The sequence below is a fragment of the Aegilops tauschii genome, unplaced genomic scaffold (assembly GCF_002575655.3).
Source record: "Aegilops tauschii subsp. strangulata cultivar AL8/78 unplaced genomic scaffold, Aet v6.0 ptg001187l_obj, whole genome shotgun sequence".
In the NCBI taxonomy this organism is placed as follows: Eukaryota; Viridiplantae; Streptophyta; class Magnoliopsida; order Poales; family Poaceae; genus Aegilops; species Aegilops tauschii.
The window spans coordinates 10,001-27,500 of NW_027333391.1; the positions used below are offsets into that span (position 1 = coordinate 10,001).

At 33.0% G+C, this 17,500-nt stretch overlaps 1 long non-coding RNA gene and 2 other non-coding genes across 3 annotated transcripts in view; all 3 read left to right on the forward strand.

The window, feature by feature from the left end:
* Positions 1–17,500, forward strand: part of LOC141038117 (uncharacterized) — a 24,398-nt gene that overhangs the window by 2,778 nt on the left and 4,120 nt on the right. The window lies entirely within an intron of this gene.
* Positions 45–118, forward strand: TRNAR-ACG (transfer RNA arginine (anticodon ACG)). Its single transcript has one exon. It is a non-coding gene; the product is annotated as a tRNA-Arg (tRNA).
* On the forward strand, positions 6,703–6,782 carry TRNAL-UAG (transfer RNA leucine (anticodon UAG)). The gene has a single exon. It is a non-coding gene; the product is annotated as a tRNA-Leu (tRNA).

The following is a 17,500-nucleotide window of genomic DNA, read 5'->3' on the forward strand; positions in this document are numbered from 1 at the left end:
GAAATGAAGGGGTACCCCCGGGAAGAGATCCAGTGGAGACAGCTGGGCCTGTAGCTCAGAGGATTAGAGCACGTGGCTACGAACCACGGTGTCGGGGGTTCGAATCCCTCCTCGCCCACAGCCTTCCAAAGGGGGAAGGGCCTTTACTTTCCCCCTGAGGGTAGGAAAATCATGATCGGGATAGCGGACGTAAAGCTATTGAACTTAGGTATGCTCTTTCCTTTTGTCGAAGTGGAATCGTAGAACAGAATGTGATACGATGAGATAGAATGCAATAGAAATAGAAACAAGGATAGCGAACGGGTTACCTACTCCTAAGGGTCAAAGCAAGCCCTTTAATTCAATTCTTTATTCTTACATTAAAATTCTTACATTAAAGAATGAATAAAATCTCCCAAGTAGGATTCGAACCTACGACCAGTCAGTTAACAGCCGACCGCTCTACCACTGAGCTACTGAGGAACAAGGGGGGATTCGACCTCCTAGAGTTCAACTCCCGCTCTCAACCCATGAACAATATGAGTCCGAAGCTTCTTTCGTAACTCCCATAATTTCTTCGTAGTGGCTCCGTTCCATGCCTCATTTCATAGGGAAGCCCAAAGTGGCTCTATTTCATTCTATTTCACTTCCTAGCACTTCCTATCATTTAATATCCATCCCTTTGGTCTTATTGACATAAGAGATGTCATTTATAGTCTATCTCTTTCTATATATGGAAAGTCAAGAAATTCTCATCGAAACATCGAGAAATTGTGCATATAGAAAACTCTAAAGAAAGAAAAAAAGGAGACCCATGCCATGATTTTCAAATCTTTTCTATTTAGTAGTCTAAGTTTCTCGATGAGGATAATTAATTCGGTCGTTGTGGTCGGACTCTATTATGGATTTCTGACTACATTCTCCATAGGTCCCTCTTAGATCTTCTTTCTCCAATCTTGGATTAGGGAAGAAGGAGATATTCGCGACTACTGGCGATTTCATTATGGGGCAGCTCATGATCTTCATATCGATCTATTATCCACCTCTGTATCTATTCTTTCTTAGCTAAACAGGTGGAAGATCTATCCAATTTGGTTATATTATATCATGGACTCGAAAAACGGATCTGAATTTGACTGAAATGCACGATCTTCACAGGTATCACTTTTCACGATACCTAAAAGGTGGAATAGCGATTTTCGAACCATTTCCTATAAGAGAATGGTTTCCATTACTTTGAGAAATGGATTCTTATATCAAACTATAGCTATTGCATTAAAGAAGAAAAGAAACTAATAGAAGTCGAAGACGCGGAATGATAGTGAATAGAGAGAAAGATTCTTCTGATTTTCTTGTTTCTATCTACTAGACGCCGTAGAGAATTGAGAATTTTCATGTCTTTCAATTCTCGTACTCGTAATTGGAAAGTTATGGAAGGAGACCCATCATTTTGCAATGAAAACAACATATAAAACTCTGGACAATTTCGAAATCAGGCCAAGCGTCTTAATACATATGCAAAAAAATGCATTATTGGCCCACCATTGATTAGAAGATTTAGCTTGTATGAATCGCTATTGGTTTGATACGAATAATGACAATCGTTTCAGTATGTTAAGGATACAGATGTATCCACAATTCATTTAGAGTTACTTAATAGTCTATTTCTTATACCATATCTCTATCCCGTGAAATTCTCGAGCCAAAAGATGGATGCATATGCTGTGTTTCATTTTGCTAAATGATATCAATTAAATGGTGTATCAATTCCATAAATTGCATATAGCAATAAATAAATCAGCAAAATTCTTTCTAATATTTTAGATAGAAGAAATGTTTCTTCTATCTAAAATATTAGAAAGAATGTACCCTTCTATCCAAATCCAATTTGCATCGATAAAATAAATCCAAATTCCAGTAGTAGATGAATAATTGCAAATTTGTGTGTGTACGAGATTAGAATAACTTCAAAATAACTGACATAATTTTGTATTTTTCCTGATCAGAAAAATACATGAAAAAGAAAGGAGGTAGAAAAATTTTTGGATTTATGGTTAAAGAAGAAAAAGAAGAAAACAGGGGTTCTGTTGAATTTCAAGTATTCAGTTTCACCAATAAGATACGGAGACTTGCTTCACATTTGGAATTACACAAAAAAGATTTTTCATCGGAAAGAGGTCTACGAAGACTTTTGGGAAAACGTCGACGTTTGCTGGCTTATTTGGCAAAGAAAAATAGAGTACGTTATAAGAAATTAATCGGTCAGTTGAATATTCGGGAGCAGTAATTTAATCGTTCAAATTTTTTTCTTGTTTTATTATTTTTTTAGTAGTCTTATAGTAGTCTTAGATTTTTCATTTTGATGAGCCTCGCTTTGAGGAATTCATGGAATAATCCATTTTCATGGAATAATGAATTAAGGAAGAAAGGATATGAGTCTACCGCTTACAAGAAAAGATCTCATGATAGTCAATATGGGCCCTCAACACCCATCAATGCATGGTGTTCTTCGACTGATCGTTACTCTCGATGGTGAGGATGTTATTGATTGTGAACCCATATTAGGCTATTTACACAGAGGAATGGAAAAAATCGCGGAAAACCGAACTATTATACAATACTTACCTTATGTAACAAGGATATAGAGAGATTGTAGAAAGGGAGTTGTAAATTCCTTAACTTAAGAAAGAAAAAAGAATAAAAACACAGATACATAACATAAAAAAAAGAATAAATAAGACGAGATTCGACCTCCCCCTACATATTTAATTTCCTCTCCTATACAAAAACTAGCAAGACCCACTCCATTGGTAATTCCATCAATAACACCCTTATCAAAAAACTCCGTGAGTTCGGTTAACCCTCTTATACCGAGGGTAAAGACCCTAGTATAGAAAATATCTATATAACCACGATTATATGACCAACTGTATATATTTTTTTTTACTTGATCTAAAAATTCTTTTTTAGGATTTCCTTTGTAAAAAGAGTTTATTAAATCCAAATTCTGAAAAAAAGAATAAGCGGATCCATAGAAGATATATGCTATGAATAAACCAAAGATAGCTAGACTTACAGAAGAAATTGCATTAGTAATAAATTCATATGAATTTACAAAAGAATTAGAACTTTCCTGGGTAAAGTTTATTGAGGGAGTTAACCACTTTGATAATATGGTTAACTCTGCTATTCCATTACCAATTCCTCCATTATCAAAAGAGATTCCTATGAATCCAATGAACAAAGTGAAAAGTAGTAATATAAGAAGAGGAAATAACATAGTATTTCCCGTTTCATGCGGATAGGCAAAAGTGTTTTTAGCCCCAAAAGACGTAGTAAAGGATCCTATCCTATTTCTTGTATTACCTTGAATTTTTGGTATATTTTGTGAAAAAAAAGAAACTCCACTCTTCGTTGTTGATAAAACGAAATCCCTATTCACTCCTTTGGGTATCCTTTTTCCCCATAAGGATATTGAATACAAGGAACTCTCTTTAGTGCTACTGTAATTTTGAAAATGAACACGCAAATACCCATCAAATGTAAGTAAATATATCCGAAACATATAAAAGGCAGTTAATCCTGCAGTAAAGGAGGCTATTATTCCAAAAAAGGGCGAATACAACCAACTATTACTAAGGATTTCATCTTTGGACCAGAAACAAGCAAGAGGTGGAATACCACAAAGAGAAAGTGTACCCCATAAAAAAGTAGTTCTTGTGATTGGAATGTATTTTCTTAAACCGCCCATAAGAACCATATTTTGACTTTTATCTGGTGAATATCCAACAAGAGGTTCCATTGAATGAATAACGGATCCGGATCCCAAGAACAATAAAGCTTTTGAATAAGCATGAGTGATCAAATGGAATAAAGCAGCTTGATAAGAACCTATACCTAGAGCTAACATCATATAACCCAATTGAGACATTGTAGAATAGGCTAAGCTTCTTTTAATATCTCTCTGAGCAAGAGCTAAAGTAGCTCCTAAGAATAGTGTTATTGTACCTACTAAAGAAATAAAACTCATTATCAAAGGTAAAGATATGAAAAGAGGAAGAAGTCGAGCTAGAAGAAAAATTCCCGCAGCAACCATAGTTGCTGCGTGTATAAGAGCCGAAATAGGAGTGGGCCCTTCCATAGCATCGGGTAACCATACGTGAAGAGGGAATTGTGCGGATTTCGCAACTGCACCAAGGAATAATAAAAAAGCACACAAAGTAGTAAGTAAAGAGTTAATTCCATTATTAGGAATCCAGTTATTAGCTATTTTGAACAAATCCCTAAACTCTAAACTACCTGTTATCCAAAAAAAACCTAAAATTCCTAATAATAGACCAAAATCCCCTACACGATTAGTTACAAAAGCTTTTTGACAAGCACTCGCTGCGATTGGTCGTGTAAACCAAAAGCCTATCAATAAATAAGAACACATTCCCACGAGTTCCCAAAAAAAATAAATTTGTATCAAATTGGAGCTAGTAACCAATCCCAACATGGAAGTATTGAAAAAACTTATATAAACAAAAAATCTCAAATATCCTTCATCGTGAGACATATAACCATCACTATAAATAAGAACCAGGATTCCTACAGTAGTAATTAGCATTAACATAATAGAAGTAAGTGGGTCAATCAAGTATCCAAATTCTAAAGAAAAATCATTATTGACGGTCCAAGACCATAGATATTGATAGATCGAACTTCCATTTATTTGTTGAATAGACAGTTGAACTGAGAATACCATAGCTATACTTAAGAGTAAAACACTAGGAAAAGCCCATATGCGACGAAGATTTTTTGTTGCTGTAGGAATAAGAATAAGGCCAAATCCCATTGACATAATAACTGGAAGTGGGAGAAGAGGGATTACCCATGCATATTGATATGTATGTTCCATAAGAAAAGAAATTGCAATTTTTACTTCAATTTTTACTTCAATTTTTCTATAAAATTGTTTCCGATTCACCAAACCAATTCTTATCTCTTTCTGAAAGAATAAATAAAAAGAATAAGAAAAAATACTGAAATTCTTAATTTTTCCAAAATTTATCTCATTGAAATAATTAAAAATTAAGAATGGGTTTAGTTGGTTAAATTAAAAAAGTTAATAAAATAACTTCGTTACCTAGTTATTTTATTAACTAAATAAAGATATTTATAAAAATAAAAAAAAAAAGTGGAATCATTTTACTTTCTATTCATAATTCATTTTTATATTTCTTTAAAACAAAGATGAAACAGCTCTCTTGTTCCATAATTAACTGATTGAGTGAATTCCAATGAAAACCTATGTTTATAAGAAATTATCGAATAGTCCTTACTTCATATAGAACTAAAATCCTAATGACTATAAATTACCTAAGTTTTAGAATGTCTTGTTTAAGAGACTCAGTATTTTTTGTTTTGATTGGAATTCCTTTCCTTTATGGAATACCATTCTGAACTTAATTAACTATTTTCATTTTCCCTTCTTTTTATCCCCCCGTCTTATCTTATATGGGGGATAGGCTTCCATACCATATATCTATATATGGAGTATACTTGATATATAAATAGATATAAATAGATTTAAATGAGAAACCTTTCTATATATTCTATATTATTAAAAAACAAGTATAAAATATATAAAGAAAAAATGTTAAAAAATTCTTGTTGTCTTATCCGCATTAGACAAAATGAAGTAAAAAATAATTCAAAATTTAAGTATCTTTCAGTATCTAAGTATAAATACTAATAAAAAGAAGAAAGAAGGATTGATTTGCAGCAATAGATGTCTTTCACATACAACTAGAAAAAAGTAATTTCCTTTTTGAATGGCAGTTCCAAAAAAACGTACTTCAATGTCAAAAAAGCGTATTCGTAAAAATATTTGGAAGAAAAAGACTTATTTTTCCATAGTACAATCTTATTCTTTAGTAAAATCAAGATCATTTTCGAGCGGTAATGAGCATCCAAAACCAAAGGGTTTTTCTGGGCAACAAACAAATAATAAGATTTTGGAATAATATGAATTGACTTATCAAAAAAGAATTCCAATTATTTAATAATTTTGATTCTTCTTTGAATGTACTTTTATGTGTCGAATTACTCGGTACAATATTCTTAGAACAAAAAACCCCTCTTATCTTATATATACAAGAAAAAAAAGTTTTGTTTGGTATACTGTGTGCTAAGTATTCTTTTCCTATCAATGAACTTTTCATAATTTTCATAATAGAATCCTCATATTCTATTATGAAAATTATGAAAAGTGGAGTATTCTTACAATAGGACTTACAACTTCCACCTATCTTCTCCAAAATCATAAGGTTAGTAAATCTTATTAATAAGAGCATAAAGACTTTCATTCTAGAAATTTTTAAAAAATCCAAAAAGCCTTTTCCATTTATCCATTTTAATTTCATCATTAAATAGAAACCCTTTTGGATTTTTTTCATTGTATTGAAAGAATTTTCAAAATGTAAACGAGAAATTAATTAGAAAAAATTAGTTCTACAATTGCAAGTTAGAAAAAAGAAATTCCAACTCTTTCAAGCAGTGTTTGTGTTTCTATTGGGCAAAGCAAGAGTTTATTGTAAAAAAAAAATGGAAACGATACTACCAAACGAAGTCTATTTTAATGAAAACTCTAATGTTCCTAAATTTTATGGACTTTCCCAATATCGACGATTCCCAAGATAATAGCTATTATTCTTTTAAGTTACCTATTATTTGAAGTTAGCCGCCATGGTGAAATTGGTAGACACGCTGCTCTTAGGAAGCAGTGCTCAAGCATCTCGGTTCGAATCCGAGTGGCGGCATTCTTGAAAAAGAATACAATAGATTAGAAATCAATTCGAAATTTACAATTTTGTAATGGGACCTTCCCCTTATGCTATTTGCAACTTTAGAACATATACTAACTCATATCTCTTTCTCAACGATTTCAATTGTGATTACGATTCATTTTATAACCTTATTAGTTCGTGAACTTGGAGGATTACGTGATTCGTCAGAAAAAGGAATGATAGTTACTTTTTTCTCTATAACAGGATTCTTAGTTTCTCGTTGGGCTTCCTCGGGACATTTTCCATTAAGTAATTTATATGAGTCATTGATCTTCCTTTCATGGGCCCTGTATATTCTTCATACCATTCCTAAAATACAGAACTCTAAAAATGATTTAAGCACAATAACTACGCCAAGTACTATTTTAACGCAAGGCTTTGCCACATCGGGTCTTTTAACTGAAATGCATCAATCCACGATACTAGTACCTGCTCTACAATCTCAGTGGTTAATGATGCATGTCAGTATGATGTTATTAAGCTATGCAACTCTTTTGTGCGGATCCTTATTATCTGCCGCTATTCTAATCATTAGATTTCGAAATAATTTCCATTTCTTTTCTAAAAAGAAAAAAAATGTTTTAAATAAAACATTTTTCTTTAGTGATATTAAATATTTTTATGCAAAAAGAAGTGCTTTAAAAAGAACCTCTGTCCCTTCATTTCCAAATTATTACAAATATCAATTAACGGAGCGTTTGGATTCTTGGAGTTATCGTGTCATTAGCCTAGGATTTACCCTTTTAACCGTAGGTATTCTTTGTGGAGCAGTATGGGCTAATGAGGCCTGGGGATCCTATTGGAATTGGGATCCTAAGGAAACTTGGGCATTTATTACTTGGACCATATTCGCAATTTATTTACATAGTAGAACAAATACAAATTGGAAGGGTACGAATTCTGCACTTATAGCTTCGATAGGATTTCTTATAATTTGGATTTGTTATTTTGGTATAAATCTATTAGGAATAGGCTTACATAGTTATGGTTCGTTTACATTAACACCTAAATGATTACATAAAATAAAACCTTCATGAAATGAAGGTTTTTACTTTTATGTTTTATTTGAGAACCCCTTGAACGCCTTCTCAAAGGGTTCTCAAAAATTCGAGATAGATCTAATTATACTTTTTTACTTATTTCTGCATTAATAGAGCAGACGAGTAAAAAAAAGCAAACCTATTTAGGATAATAATTGGATAAGAGAGCCTCTACCCTGTCAACGGATAGGGAGAGAACAAAATCTGGATAAATACCAATTCCTATTACTGGTAAAAAGATACAGATTAAAATAAAGAGTTCTCGTGGTCCAGAATCCACAAAATTTGCGTTTGGAACATTAAATAGCTTGTATCCATAGAACATCTGGCGTAACATAGATAATAAATAAATAGGAGTTAATATCATTCCAATTGCCATTACAAAAGTAATTAGTGTTTTTGGCATTAACAGAAATTTTGGACTAGTAATTAGTCCAAAAAATACTACTAATTCTGCGACAAAACCACTCATTCCTGGTAAGGCAAGAGAAGCCATTGAAAAGCTACTAAACATGGTAAAAATTTTAGGCATTGGGATGGATATTCCCCCCAGTTCTTCGAGATAAACAAGACGCATTCTATCAGAAGCGGTTCCTGCCAAGAAAAAAAGTGTAGCACCAATAAATCCATGGGATAATATTTGTAAAATAGCTCCATTGAGTCCAATGTTGGTTATGGAACCAATTCCTATAATTATGAAACCCATGTGAGATACAGAGGAATAAGCTATTCTTTTTTTGAAATTTCGTTGACCAAGAGAAGTTGAAGCTGCATAGATTATTTGGATCGCTCCTATTATTACTAACCAGGGCGAAAATAGATAATGAGCATGAGGTAACAATTCCATGTTGATCCGAATCAATCCATATGCTCCCATCTTTAATAATATTCCCGCTAAAAGCATACATGTACTATAATGTGCTTCCCCATGGGTATCTGGTAACCACGTATGTAGGGGTATAATCGGCAATTTGACAGCATAAGCAATAAGGAAGCCAAAATATAAAAGTATTTCCAAGGTTGCAGGGTATGATTGATTAATTAATCTTTCCAAATCTAATCCTGGTTCGTTGGAACCATATAAGCCCATACCCAGAACTCCGATTAAGAAAAAAATGGAACCGCCTGCAGTATACAAAATAAACTTTGTAGCTGAATATAGACGCCTCTTCCCCCCCCACATGGATAAAAGTAAGTAAACAGGAATTAATTCTAACTCCCACATGATAAAAAAAAGTAAAAGGTCTCGCGAAGAAAATAATCCTATTTGACCACTATACATTGCGAGCATCAGGAAATAGAATAATCGCGAATTCCGTGTAATTGGCCAAGCTGCTAAAGTAGCTAAAGTAGTGATAAATCCTGTCAATAAAATAGATCCTAATGAAAGTCCATCGATTCCCAATCTCCAGTGGAAATCGAAGACATCTATCCATTTATAATCCTCCTTTAATTGGATTAAGGGATCCTCCAGTTGGAAATGATAACAGAACGCATAAGTCATTAGAAGGAATTCTAATAAACAAATAGATATAGTATACCACCTAACGACTTTGTTTCCCTTATGAGGTAAAAAGAAAATTAATGAACCTGCAAATATCGGCAAAACAACAAGTATTGTTAACCAAGGAAAATAACTCATGATAAAGTGATAAAGACAAGATACGTTTTGACCAGAAAAGCCCGTGCTCGATTATTTCGAGCACAGGCTTCTTCGGTAAAGAGGAATCAGACGATTCGAGTGAAGTTTTTTGTAACGTATCAATAAGATAGAGCCATGCTACGTGTTGTTTCAGGCCCTAAATAAACGCGGACACTTAAAAAATCTGTCGGGCAGGCAGATTCACATCTCTTACAACCCACACAATCTTCGGTTCTCGGCGCGGAAGCAATTTGCTTGGCTTTACATCCATCCCAGGGTATCATTTCTAATACATCTGTTGGACAAGCTCGTACACATTGAGTGCATCCTATACATGTATCGTAAATTTTTACGGAATGTGACATTGGATCTATAAATTTTTCTTTTCAACATAAAATTTTTCGATCTGGTAAAAATGAAATTAGTACTATAATGAGTCATATGTATTGTAGACACCAGACGAAGCAATGGTTTATCCAAACTTCAAAAATAAAAATCTATTTTTTAATCTGTTTGTGAGAAAGCGTGAAGAGAGCCAAGAGACTTTAATTTTGGATTTCAACAATAAGAAATAAGAAAGAATTTTACGAATTGTACAGACGAATTCGAATTAGCCAATAAATTGGCTATCGTCTTTTCAATATAAATTATTGCAATATTCAAATTGCAATATCAATGAATTACAAATACAAAAATTCATTTAAGTGAAAAAGAATACTATGCAATAATCTACTAAAAAAAGCAATAATCTACTAAAAAAAATGGATATTCTCAAATAATACTAAGAAAATAGTATTGATTTCTATTTATTTTAATATGTGCGCCTTTGTTTAGAGGATTCTATGTCTAATTATTCAAAATTCTAATTATTCAATAAATTAGATTGATTGATACGAGTGGATTTCCTATTACGATGGATGGAAGAAAGAATGGATAGTCCAATAGCGGCTTCAGCAGCCGCAAGGGCTATAACAAAAATTGCGAAAATATCTCCTTTTAATTGGCGACTATCAAATAGATCAGAAAATGTTACGAGATTTAGATTAATTGAATTCAGTATAAGTTCAAGACTTATTAGAGCTCTAACCATGTTTCGGCTTGTGATCAATCCATAGATACCAATCGAAAATAAATAGACACTCAAAAAAAGTACATGCTCAAACATCATTAACTAACTCCTTATCAATCTCGATTCATTTCAATATGAGGGCAAGAATTGAACCGATTCAATTAATTACAATAGAACAATTACACAACAAAAGAGAAAATAAAGGAGGTATTTGTTGGCAGTAGATGGATTTTACTAAATCAAAATTGTGATTCTTTAGTTATTTATTTTAGATTTGCAATTCTTATAATTTGTACTTTTTCTAAGTTTTCTTATTGCCGAGCCATAGTAATTGCACCTATTAAAGAAACTAGAAGAATTATGGAAATGAGTTCAAACGGAAGATAAAAATCGGTTGCTAAATGAATTCCAATTTGTTGAACATTATTTATGAGACCCTGTTCTACTATTTGGTTTGATCTTGTAGTCCAAAGAATTCCATACCACGACGTATCTGGGATAGTAGTCATTAGCGAAAAAACAATAGTTATACAAACGAGTGAAGTGAACCCATCTCCAATAGTCCAATAATTCTTATCTTTAGACCATTCTGAGCCATTTACGAACATTACAGCGAATATGATCAAGACATTTATGGCTCCCACATAAATAAGAAGTTGTGCGACAGCTACAAAGTAGGAATTTAATAAAAAATAGAATAAGGATATACAAACAAGAACTAATCCCAGCGAAAAGGCAGAATAAATGGGGTTGGTAAGTAATACTACTCCTAGACCCCCTAGTAGAAGAACAAATCCCCCAAATAGCATAAGAATCTCATGTATTGGTCCAGGTAAATCCATTATGGATAAAAAGAAATTAATAGTATAAAATTTTTCATGAACTGACTAAAACTAAAGGATTCAAGGAAGGAAAAAAGGATTTGGGTATTTTTTTGTGTATAAACTGTATAGTTATAAATTATATTATATCACGAAAATCTAGTCTGATTTAAAATAAGAAATAATTTCCAATAAGCAGTAGTTTTTCTTTATAGTTTAATTTTAAAGTTTAATAAAGAATTATTAGATTTTTATAACAAAAAGACAAAATCAAAGTTTAGTAATCAGTAATCGTTCTTGAATTCGAAGATTTTTCTTTGTTTATTTTACTTTCAGACGAATTCCTAATTGTTTGAATTGTGTAATCTCCCATTATGGAGATTGGTAACCGACTTAAAGCAATTTGATTGTAATTCAATTCATGACGATCATAGGTAGAAAGTTCATATTCTTCAGTCATTGATAAACAGCTTGTTGGACAGTACTCAACACAATTGCCACAAAATATACAAACTCCGAAATCAATACTATAATTAAGCAATTGTTTTCTTTTAATATCCTTTTCAAATCTCCAATCCACAACGGGTAAATCTATCGGACATACGCGAACACATACTTCACAAGCAATACATTTATCAAATTCAAAGTGGATTCGCCCTCGGAAACGCTCTGGTGTAATTGATTTTTCATAAGGGTAGTGAATCGTTATAGGTAAACGATTTGTGTGGGATAAGGTAGTTATGAAACTTTGACCTATGTACCTTGTAGCACGTATTGTTTGTTGACCATAACTCATGAACCCAGTTACCATAGGGAACATATTCATTCTAAATATCTATGAAAAAGATATGTTTCTTTCTCTTGTTTGAGAGAGCTTTTGTGTTGAAAATATTCTTACTATTATTGTATTATCTTATTTATAGTGAAACAAGTTGAGAAGAGGTTGTTAATAAGAGATTGCCCAGGGAAATAGGTAAAAGAAATTTCCATCCAAGATTTAATAACTGATCCATTCTCATCCTCGGTAAAGTCCATCTTATTGTGATAGAAATGAAGAGAAATAAATAAGCTTTAGTTAATGTAATAAATATACCCATTGTCATTTCCAAAATTCCAACTGCTTTATTCATTTGGAAAAAATCAAAAAAGGATATATAGGGAATAGAGAAATTCCACCCGCCCAAGTAGAGAACTGTTACAAATAAAGAAGAAACTAATAAATTTAGGTAAGAAACAAGATAAAATAAACCATATTTGATACCGGAATATTCAGTTTGGTAACCTGCTACTAATTCTTCCTCCGCTTCTGGTAAATCAAAGGGTAATCTTTCACATTCTGCCAAAGAAGAAATTAAAAAAACCAGAAAACCTATAGGCTGACGCCAAATATTCCATCCAAAAAAACCGTATTTTGACTGTGCTTCAACTATATCAACTGTACTTGAACTGTTAGATAATCATAGTCGATGATAACATCACAGTTCCCACCGCTATTTCAAAACCGTACATGAAACCTTAGCTTCATACGGCTTCTCTATGATCAGAAAAAAGAAAGGACTGTTTTGTTCCTAGCCCCTGGGGCGTAGATAGAATTAGATAAAATAAAATAAATAGATTTGAAAGTCCTAAATTAGACCAAAGGAATTCCGTCTGCTAGAATAAGAAAAAGCGCTTCCGAATTGATCTCATCCTTTATAATATAATGAAAATTTTTCTTTGTTCAGTAATAACTTAATCTTGGAATAAAACACTTGTTACTTGTTATAGGAATTCAATTAATAAATGGAAAGAGTTGGGTATTAGTTCATGAGCAATTCTGCATGAATATGGATAGAGGAAGGAAATAATGAAAATTTTTTCTAGTGCACTCCATATCTTTTTTACTATTCTTCTTTCCCCAGGGAGGGGGTATTCAAAAAGAAAAAATGGATAAAGGGTTAATTCGTTCTTGATAGCCATTTCCTTAACAAGTGAATGGGAACATACTCTGGATCGGAATCCGAAGAAAGTACTACTTGATAATTTCTACAAATTGCAAGTCCTTATTATGATTCCTTTTATGGGCAAAAATCTCTAATGTTTTAGATTTTCCATTACTAATCCTTTATGTACTTTAGTGTTCCTAACCCTTCACTAACTTTTGGTGGATTCTTCTTATGGATTATTAAGTTATAGTAATAACTAGGAGTATTCTAGTAATGGAATTCCATATCGTGAATCCTTTATTCTTGGCCGCTTCAAGATATGATGACTAATTAAAAAATATCAACCTTGGGATAAAGAGTTTACACTGCTTATGTTTACTTCCACTTTTTTCTTGTACGTAGGAAATGAGATTTTTTCTTTTTACTACAAATTTTTAAGCTGTTTTGTTTCACTCATATAGCTATCTAGTTTAACTTACCAACCCAAATACTAAATAAGAAAAGGAATATAAATAGTTAATGGATTTTATAGGAAAAAGATCTATTTTAACGAATCACACGTAGAGATATTGCTAGCACACAAAAAGTTAATGGTATTTCATAACTAATGGATTGAGCAGCAGCTCGTAGACCGCCTGAAAAAGAATATTTATTATTTGAGCTATATCCTGCCATAAGAAGACCAATAGGAGCTATACTTGAAATGGCAATCCATAAAAAAACACCAATACTAAGATCGGCTAAAACAAAATGATATCCCAAAGGGATAACTAAAAAACTTAATAAAACTGATATGACTGCTATAGAGGGTCCAATGCTAAATAAAGAAATATCTCCTCGGGATGGCAGAATATCTTCTTTTAAAAGTAGCTTAGTCCCATCTGCTATAGCTTGAAGCAGGCCCAGGGGGCCAGCATATTCAGGACCAATACGTTGTTGTATCGACGCAGATATTTCTCTTTCTAACCACACAATTACGAGTACCTCTATTGTTATTCCCAAAAGGAGGGTCAAAATGGGTAGAATCGATATCAGTCCATAGACTTCTTTTAATAATTCCAATTTCGAAAAAGAATTGATAGTTTCTACCTCTACCCTATCTATTATCATTTCAACGATCAACTTCCCCCATAATGATATCTATACTACCTAATATCGTCATGATATCAGCCAATTTCATTTTTTTAACTAGCTGAGGAAGAATTTGCAAATTAATAAACCCGGGTGGACGGATTTTCCATCTCCAGGGGAAAAGGCTATCATCTCCTACTAGATAAATCCCTAATTCACCTTTTGGGGCTTCTACTCTTACATAAAGCTCTTGTCTTGACAATTCAAAATTGGGCGAAGGTTTTTTACCAAGAAATTTATACTCAAAATCATTCCATTCAGAATTCTTTTCTTTCTTAAAGCGTCGGACTTCTAAATTCTCATAAGGTCCTCCAGGAATTTTTTCTACAGCTTGTTGAATTATTTTGATGGATTCCCTCATTTCACCAATTCGTACTAAATAGCGAGCTAACGAATCCCCTTCTTTTTGCCATTGGACTTTCCAATCAAATTGGTTGTAAGACTCATAAGGATCTACTTTACGAAGATCCCATTGTATTCCAGAAGCTCGTAACATCGGTCCCGATAAGCCCCAATTTACTGCTTCTTCTCCGCTAATAAAACCTACTCCTTCAACTCGCTCTAAAAAAATTGGATTCTGTGTAATAAGTTGTTGATATTCAACAACTCCGCGTAAAAAATAATCACAGAAATCTAAACATTTATCGATCCATCCATAAGGTAGATCGGCGGCTACTCCTCCGATGCGAAAGTAATTGTGCATCATTCGCATACCTGTAGCAGCTTCAAATAGATCATATATTAATTCTCTCTCTCTAAAAATATAGAAAAAAGGAGTCTGTGCGCCGAGATCCGCCATAAAAGGTCCAAGCCATAGCAAGTGAGAAGCTATCCGGCTTAATTCTAACATAATTACCCTAATATAGCTGGCTCTTTGTGGTATTTGAATATTCTCCAAGAATTCTGGTGCATTTACTGTTATTGCTTCTGTAAACATAGTAGCTAAATAATCCCACCTTGTTACATAAGGTAAGTATTGTATAATAGTTCGGTTTTCCGCGATTTTTTCCATTCCTCTGTGTAAATAGCCTAATATGGGTTCACAATCAATAACATCCTCACCATCGAGAGTAACGATCAGTCGAAGAACACCATGCATTGATGGGTGTTGAGGGCCCATATTGACTATCATGAGATCTTTTCTTGTAAGCGGTAGACTCATATCCTTTCTTCCTTAATTCATTATTCCATGAAAATGGATTATTCCATGAATTCCTCAAAGCGAGGCTCATCAAAATGAAAAATCTAAGACTACTATAAGACTACTAAAAAAATAATAAAACAAGAAAAAAATTTGAACGATTAAATTACTGCTCCCGAATATTCAACTGACCGATTAATTTCTTATAACGTACTCTATTTTTCTTTGCCAAATAAGCCAGCAAACGTCGACGTTTTCCCAAAAGTCTTCGTAGACCTCTTTCCGATGAAAAATCTTTTTTGTGTAATTCCAAATGTGAAGCAAGTCTCCGTATCTTATTGGTGAAACTGAATACTTGAAATTCAACAGAACCCCTGTTTTCTTCTTTTTCTTCTTTAACCATAAATCCAAAAATTTTTCTACCTCCTTTCTTTTTCATGTATTTTTCTGATCAGGAAAAATACAAAATTATGTCAGTTATTTTGAAGTTATTCTAATCTCGTACACACACAAATTTGCAATTATTCATCTACTACTGGAATTTGGATTTATTTTATCGATGCAAATTGGATTTGGATAGAAGGGTACATTCTTTCTAATATTTTAGATAGAAGAAACATTTCTTCTATCTAAAATATTAGAAAGAATTTTGCTGATTTATTTATTGCTATATGCAATTTATGGAATTGATACACCATTTAATTGATATCATTTAGCAAAATGAAACACAGCATATGCATCCATCTTTTGGCTCGAGAATTTCACGGGATAGAGATATGGTATAAGAAATAGACTATTAAGTAACTCTAAATGAATTGTGGATACATCTGTATCCTTAACATACTGAAACGATTGTCATTATTCGTATCAAACCAATAGCGATTCATACAAGCTAAATCTTCTAATCAATGGTGGGCCAATAATGCATTTTTTTGCATATGTATTAAGACGCTTGGCCTGATTTCGAAATTGTCCAGAGTTTTATATGTTGTTTTCATTGCAAAATGATGGGTCTCCTTCCATAACTTTCCAATTACGAGTACGAGAATTGAAAGACATGAAAATTCTCAATTCTCTACGGCGTCTAGTAGATAGAAACAAGAAAATCAGAAGAATCTTTCTCTCTATTCACTATCATTCCGCGTCTTCGACTTCTATTAGTTTCTTTTCTTCTTTAATGCAATAGCTATAGTTTGATATAAGAATCCATTTCTCAAAGTAATGGAAACCATTCTCTTATAGGAAATGGTTCGAAAATCGCTATTCCACCTTTTAGGTATCGTGAAAAGTGATACCTGTGAAGATCGTGCATTTCAGTCAAATTCAGATCCGTTTTTCGAGTCCATGATATAATATAACCAAATTGGATAGATCTTCCACCTGTTTAGCTAAGAAAGAATAGATACAGAGGTGGATAATAGATCGATATGAAGATCATGAGCTGCCCCATAATGAAATCGCCAGTAGTCGCGAATATCTCCTTCTTCCCTAATCCAAGATTGGAGAAAGAAGATCTAAGAGGGACCTATGGAGAATGTAGTCAGAAATCCATAATAGAGTCCGACCACAACGACCGAATTAATTATCCTCATCGAGAAACTTAGACTACTAAATAGAAAAGATTTGAAAATCATGGCATGGGTCTCCTTTTTTTCTTTCTTTAGAGTTTTCTATATGCACAATTTCTCGATGTTTCGATGAGAATTTCTTGACTTTCCATATATAGAAAGAGATAGACTATAAATGACATCTCTTATGTCAATAAGACCAAAGGGATGGATATTAAATGATAGGAAGTGCTAGGAAGTGAAATAGAATGAAATAGAGCCACTTTGGGCTTCCCTATGAAATGAGGCATGGAACGGAGCCACTACGAAGAAATTATGGGAGTTACGAAAGAAGCTTCGGACTCATATTGTTCA